The sequence below is a fragment of the Rhipicephalus microplus genome, chromosome 1 (assembly GCF_043290135.1).
Source record: "Rhipicephalus microplus isolate Deutch F79 chromosome 1, USDA_Rmic, whole genome shotgun sequence".
Classification (NCBI taxonomy): Eukaryota; Metazoa; Arthropoda; class Arachnida; order Ixodida; family Ixodidae; genus Rhipicephalus; species Rhipicephalus microplus.
This window is the reverse complement of record NC_134700.1, coordinates 257,059,887-257,067,425: the sequence shown is the minus strand read 5'-3', so window position 1 is coordinate 257,067,425 and position 7,539 is coordinate 257,059,887.

The window sequence follows — 7,539 nt, the reverse complement described above, 5'->3', positions numbered from 1 at the left end:
CATTTTGTTAAGAGAGTTACCGTCGGCGTCTATTTCGTAGTAATAAAAAGAAGCCCATTCTGACGATTATCGGATGAAGACTCTTGCATGTGCACATCCGGCATTCGTTTTCTTATAAGAGCCATTCACTTCAAATAGCTTGGTTCACAAAAAGACAGTTCTGTTGGAGTGGCTCTAATTTTTCCGTTGTTTATTCCTGTCTGCATAAACAAAAATAACTGAATCCAACCCCCCCGAAGCTTGTCCAAGAGAAACACTTTTTTTAGTGGTAGTTTTCATTAACAAAATCACTCTATTGTTTACTATCGGCTTCCATACCCTGCATCTTGCATCGCGATCCACCTATTTAAAATTTTAAGAAAAAAAGAAATCTTTTGAGATATATTCACGTTTCGCTCATGCTCTCATTATATGCTGAAAGTGTTTCAAAACTTTGAAGTCACATTTTAATGAGCTCTTGAAGAAATACACGATTGCCCCGCCACGGTGGTCTAGTGGCTAAGGTACTCGGCTGCTGACCCGCAGGTCACGGGATCAAATCCTGGCTGTGGCGGCTGCATTTCCGATGGAGGCGGAAACGTTGTAGGCCCGTATACTCAGATTTGGGTGCACGTTAAAGAACCCAAGGTGGTCACAATTTCCGGAGCGCTCCACTACAACGTCTCTCATAATCAAATAGTGGTTTTGGGACGTTAAACCCCACAAATTAATCAAGAAATACACGATTGTTTTGAGCGAAGAAATACACGCTTGTTTCGTATTAAACGTCTCTAATTGCAAACAGATGCCTCTTTCATTCATGTGCATCTGCAGGGAACACTGCAAAGATAAGATATGCGTTCGCAAAAAAAGCATTCTCTCATTTGCGTGAAAATTTGTTCGTGCCCATACAGTGGAACAGCACGTGGCTTGAATTGTTCACAGAGATAACATGCGCTGTGTTACACTAATAAAGAAAAGGCCCACGACGCTCCATTAAAACTCACGGAGCAAGCGGGCGGCGTAAGGAACCCTCCAGGAACGGAGGTAAAAAATTAGATGGGCCTCAGAACTTTCTCTCGCAGTAAATTCAGGAAACAACTGACGAACAAAACAGAAAGCGTTCGTATTCTAGTATGAATTTCAAGCACTTTTAACCGGAATCGGTATGATGCAAGCACAAAAAACGTAAACAAAGCAGAACATTTAAAATGCTGGAGACTTATATGATATGACATTTGCGATCGGAGATTTGAAATAGTAATGAACGAATAGAATGGGTGAGGTGGGCTGAAAAAAAGCCAGCAAAGGTGCTCGTGACAACTTTAACTCGACAAGAAGCAGCGTCATGTGAGCTTTAGAAGAATAATCAAGACGAAGGCCACTGTCATAATCAATCTCCAAGGTCCCTTTTTTCTTTATCTTCTTCGCTGTGCCACTCTCTCACAAAAACGCTTAATTCGTTTGATCAGTCGGCTACCTGTCTTCACGTACTCTTCTCGAGAACCTAGGTGAAAGTTTCTTCATACGAACCGGTTTGCCGGCTAGGACTTGTTTCAGACAACAGAAATATGGATTTCACTTCATAGTTTCGAAAAATATCTGCCCAAAACGAGACACGAGGTGGCGGAAAGAGTGTTAGCCTTGCGAAAACATATCACGTAGAAAGCCCTGTCGCATCTGCCAGTGACACTGACTCGGAAGAGATGGCTTCCCGCTTGCACCATCTATTTTTTTCATCAATAGCTGCCATGCTTTGCCGGCGAATATCTTGAACTCATTCCTACAGGCGTTTCCCCGCATCTGCAGTTTCTCTTTGTCCGTCGTATTTATATGTTAATACAAGCACAGCGCTTATAATGTGAAAACTTGTCTTCCCGTCACACACCTGTTATAGACCAAGACATTTACTCGTTCTGTAAAAGTATCATCGTCATCATCATCATCATCATCATTCTAACTACACCCACGGCTCGGCAAATGCCTCTCCCATGATTCCGCCAATAAACCGGTCTCGAGCTTTCTTTTGCCACGTTGCACCCACCAACTTATTATTTTCAATTGTCCAGTTAACTATATGTCTCCTCTTCATGCGTTTGCCTTCTCTTGGAATCCAGTCACTTACCCTTAACAAACAGTGGTTATTATGCCTACGAGCTACGTGCCCAGTCCGGTTCATTTCTTCTTAATTTCAACTATGATAAAGTTAACCATGGTTTATTTCCAGACACGCTCAGCTCTTTTCTGTTCTCATAAGTTTACATCTATAATTTATCTTTTTATTGCTCGCTGCCTCGTCATCAGTTTAAGCTGAACCTTTTTTTGTAAGCCTACAGGTTTCTGCTCCGTAGATAACTGCAGCTGACATAGACCTTCCCTTTGAGGGTTAGTGGCAGATTATCATTCATGATTTGGGAAAGCTCGGTGAATGCGATCAGCTGTATCTTTATTCTTTTAGTTAACTCACACTCATAGTTAACCTCTGTGGCTGCAAACTGTCCTAAGTAGATATATTCTTTTGCAACTTCCAGCGCCTCCCCATCTATCACAGATTGCTGTTTTCTGCCGAGAGTGCTGCAGATTACTTCATTTTTGTGCATATTATATTCAGACTTGCTCTTCTGCTTTCCGTGTCCAGTTCTGTGATCATGAGGTGTAATTTGAACTCTGTGTTACTCAAAAAGGCAATGTCATCAGCGAATAGCAGGTTACAAAGATACTCTCCATTAACTCATATCCATAACTCTTCCCAATCTGGGGCTCTGAAAACCTCCCGTAAACAAGTGGTGAACAGCATTGGAAAGATCTTGTCTTCTTGCCTTACAGCCTTCTTTACTGGAATTCTGCGCTTTCATTATGGAGAACTGTGGTGGCTGCGGATGCAATGTAGATTTCTTCCAGTATGTTTACGCAGGGTTCGCCACATTGACGTGGCGAACCATCCATTAGGGCTTCGCCACGTCCACTTAGTTCGGCCCGTTTTTTAAAGAAGGTATTCAAGATCCGTAAATTATTACGCTTAGCGAACTTTACTAAGAAATCCTCTCCAGTATTTTTAGAGGCGATGCCATATTCTCTCACAACATGGTCTGCAGCCCGTTTCTTACCTACTTTGACATTATAGTCGCCTATTAGAATACTACACTTTGTCTTTACTTTACTAATGGCTGACTGTACGTCAGCATTCAACCAAATGGTCATCGTGGATCGATCTAGGCACGTAGACCTGTAGCAGCTTCATATTTACATTTTGTTAAACTTAATTATGCTATTTCCACCCTCTCACTGATGCTATATCATTCCTCTATGTTGCCAGCGATATTCTTGTATATGAAAAACCCCACCTCTTGTTCGTTTCTATCAACTTATCTATGATAACATAACACGTGTCCGCTCGTCAGCACTATGTAAGCCTCACTTGTGCTCCTAACTTCGCTGAGCCTTATTAGGTTCCATTTAACAGCCTCTAATTCTTCGAATACCACAGCTAGACTAGCCTCACTAGATAGCGTTCAAGTGTTGAAGGTAGCCAAGTTCAGATTCCAATGGCAGCCCGCGCGGACCCAAAGATGTTTAGCTCTCTCCGCTGCGTCACAGGTATGGCCGCCACCTTGGACAGTTGCTTGTTTAGAAAAAAACTGGTGAACGATTTCGACTACTTGGTACTCTACTATGGGAGAGCACTAGCCCGTCCCGTGAGCCTTACACTGATACACAAAGGCGTCAGCAGGAGGAAGCCTAGGAGCTCCCGGGCTGACGCCACGCTCAATAAAGTAGCCTCTGATGACTGAGGGTCAAAGGTTAATTGGTACATTAAAGTGAAGGCTGTGGCCAAGTACTGCATCCGGTTGGCCAATCTGGCTCTGGTAAGGAAGTGCATTACTTGCAGGTCGTCGCTATTGAGGCCGCACCCCAGACATCTTCGTTTTTCTCAAACAGTTCATTTACCACACAGTTTATGTAAATATACGATTGGGAATGGTCTGTTATCTGTACCGAACCGATTTTGTCATTTATTGCTACGCTGCTGCGCTATCTCTAAGTAGTGGGTTCTGTTGCTTTTTCTTAGCACTGTAGAGTTCCACCTGACCGCCTAGTAGCTCTCAACTTCATCTGATTCGTAGCTCGTCTGGCCTTCTTTTTTTAACTGTTGGAAAGTCCATTTTTTCTTCAAAAAAAAAATCACCGGAGTTTCCAACTTCTGACTTTGCGAGGTTAAGCCGGCTTAGTGCCCTGGACGACCCTCCTTCCAGCTCACGCGTTTATGCTTTCTTAACGTCTTCCTGTCTCGCTCAAGTTTTACATAGTGAGTTTCAAAGTGTCGGAGCTTTGTCGATTTCGAGTGGTCGCACTCCTACTTGGACGTTTCCCGTCAACTTACGAGTAGCACGCTTCAGTTTTGCGAGCTAGTCGGCTACATGTATGTGATAGTTACGTTTAGTGTGTTCGGCGCTGGTGGTTGGAGTTCATGAAAAGCAAACACGAAAAGCTTCTATCTCCTAATAAATCGAATGGCGCTGCCTTTAAGGTTTTATCTTACTTTGCTGGCGTTTTGAAGTAGTAATTAAAACTGTGATAAAAAGATATTGCAGTCGTTCACAGTCGGGAGTCAGTTACACGTACTAGCAATTCAATCTATGGCTAGCTTAATAACGCAAAATAGGGACTGAAAAGGTAAAAAGTGAATTAATTCTATTTCTGGAGAGTTGCGATTGGCAAGATACTTTGTACGAAAGTAATGGCGTGTATTCATCACTAACCTCACAGCGTCAGGTTCAATTGATAGACCCTGCTGATTCTCGGCACACACAAGTCCATGCGGCTTGTTTAGCTTCAAAAGACTATCATCAGTGACAACTTAATGAAACGAAATCTTTAATTTTGTGCACTTTTGAGAATTCGAAAGTTTTCTTTAGAGATCCAACAAAATTTATTCTCCTTCAAATATTTCAGCGTGATTTCCCTCGTCTTTAGCGACACATCCGATGATGTATTTCTTGTGTCGTAACCAAACCTAACAAGAGACGAAAATTGTATCCAGATTCATAACGTATATTTCTCACACAATGTTTTGTTATAATGGGTCCCCCCAAAATACTTTGAGAACAGGTTCTTTTGTGGTCGGTTATCCGGCTGCAGCTGTAGGTAGGTGGTAGTGGCACCGTTTTGTATGAGAGGCAATCAATGTGTGCGTTGTCGAAGAATGCTTCAGCCTCGCGTTTGGTAATGGGCTTGAAAGAACATGTTTTACTCAACTCTTATTTGTGTCTCATATAAAACCTGTCCTGCGCAGGAGAGAATTCACCTAGGGAAAAATAGGGACACAGATAACTGCAAAAAAAAAAAGAGTCAAGGCAAGAATCGTAAATACTGGAAAAAACGCCTGATTTTCAGGAACGCAAACAATTCGACAAAACCTTTCGTGAATAAAATTGTCGCATAAAACTGTCACAGTTGACTGTAACGTACGAAGAAAACAGTCATTCATTTGTAAAATGTGACGCAGTATTACAATGTTGGCACAATATTACCAGATAAAGGCAATGTTATGAATAGCTGAGAGCTATCAAGGCCGACAATGCAACCTGAGACCCCTGTGGCAATGAAAGAACGATTGCACGTATTCTGTGCGACTTTCCACAGCAATGTTTCCGGAAACAGTCACTTTGTAGCATCATCGATCCGTTGCACCCCCAAACTGTTTCGGAAGAAAAAATTCTGCGCCATCGCTTGGACTTAAAGGAGTAATGACAAGGAATTTAAATATCTCCAAATGGTCGCTATAAGTAATAACACGAGTGTTGAGAACCATAAAAAGCGTGTCGAGGGAACGTAATGAATATTTTCATTACCGCTGTTTTAAGACAACAATACTTGATTTCACTGTCTTGGGGGTGGATTTGCAGTGGCGTGTCAACACGAGTGTGACGTCCCTGAAAGAACGGAAGTCACCACACATTATCAACAGCTGCAAGTTTGCTGTCAATCACACTTGTTTCACCTGAATAAAAAAACTAGGGAACTGTTATCCAGAGAATCTAAAAGTACTTTTTGTGATTTAGGCGAACCTAGTGAACCGTGTTGACTTGCGATAATGTCCGTGATGCTGTTGCTGGCTTTCCGATGCTGGGTGCTGAAAACTGAAATCAAGGTCAAATATCTTATACGTGTTGTCTCACTCCCATCTGAGACACAGAGAGAGACAACACAAGGAGAAAGGCAGGGAGGTTAACCAGGGCTGAGCCCCGGTAGGCTACCATGCACTGGGGAAGGGGAGAGGGAAATGAATATTATAGAGGAGGAGAGAAAAGGTCACTAACTGGGCCGACGCGTAACAGTTTCACCATCACAAACGATGAAACAGGCCGGTGTCTTTGGGAAAATGCAACAGTGCTTTCGTTGCCTTTCGGAAATTGCCATGGTCCCAATACTTTCTCGACAGTGAAATCTCTTCTGTCCAGTTGATTTAAAACACTGCGCAGGTGCAGCCTCTTGTTTGTGTATGCCGGGCAGTAACATAAGATGTGTTCAACAGTCTCATTGACGGCACAGTCGTTGCACTGCGCGCTGTCGGACATCCCTATCTTAAATGAGTAGGCATTGGTGAAGGCTACGTCCAGATGCAGATGGCACAACACTGTACCTTCCCCCTAGAAAGACCAGGGGGTAACCGCAGTTGTAAAGATGGATCGGGAGACTATAGTCGATGATGTGCGAACTGTGATGACTGCCACTTCTGGAGTGTCATGTCCTGCTCCAGCTTACCTAGGTATCTAGCCGAGTTAATCTTAGATGAAGGTACAGACACAGGGTTTGCTTGTACGTGTGCATTTTTGGCTGCTTCATCGGCGAGGTCATTGCCGGAGATACTAGAATGACTTGGTATCCACTGGAACACAACGTTGTGTCCTTGTTCGGTCGCATAGTGCAGCATATCTCTGAACTCCCATAACAGTTGTAAGTACGACTTATGACGAAGTGCCGATGAAAGACATTGTAGAGCCGCCTTGGACTAACAGAATACTGCCCATCAATTAGCCGGCTGTTGCTTGATATATTCGATGGCACCTCGCAGGGCAACAATTTCCAAACCAGTCGATGTGCTCCCGTGACAAAGTTTGTAAGTGATGTTGATGTGTCACGATGGAATGACGGTGGTGCCGGTGGAGCTAGTCTGATTGGTACATCTATCCGTGTATACGTGGATTCTGTCGAGTGGAGTGTAGTTGAGGGAGTTCCGGCCAGGCGTCAGCTGTGTCGCTGTTGGCGGCTTTGTCCTTCGGCCTGACTGCGCTTGTTCTGGGAGACAGAAGTGGAGGCGACTTTGAGCGCGGTTCACGAGACAACGGTGTCTTGGATGTCTCTGAGCGCCATCGATGACGCGATCGTCGTCGTCTAATAGATGCAGCTGCTTCCCGGTGAGACGAGTGATCCCGAACCATTTTCTTCAGCACTGCCATTTTCCTTCGAATGATCAGACAATCCTTCGAAGATGCATCGTGAGGCCCGTCACAATTCGAACATTTCCGAGTATTGGATTGACATGCGCTAGTGGCGTGA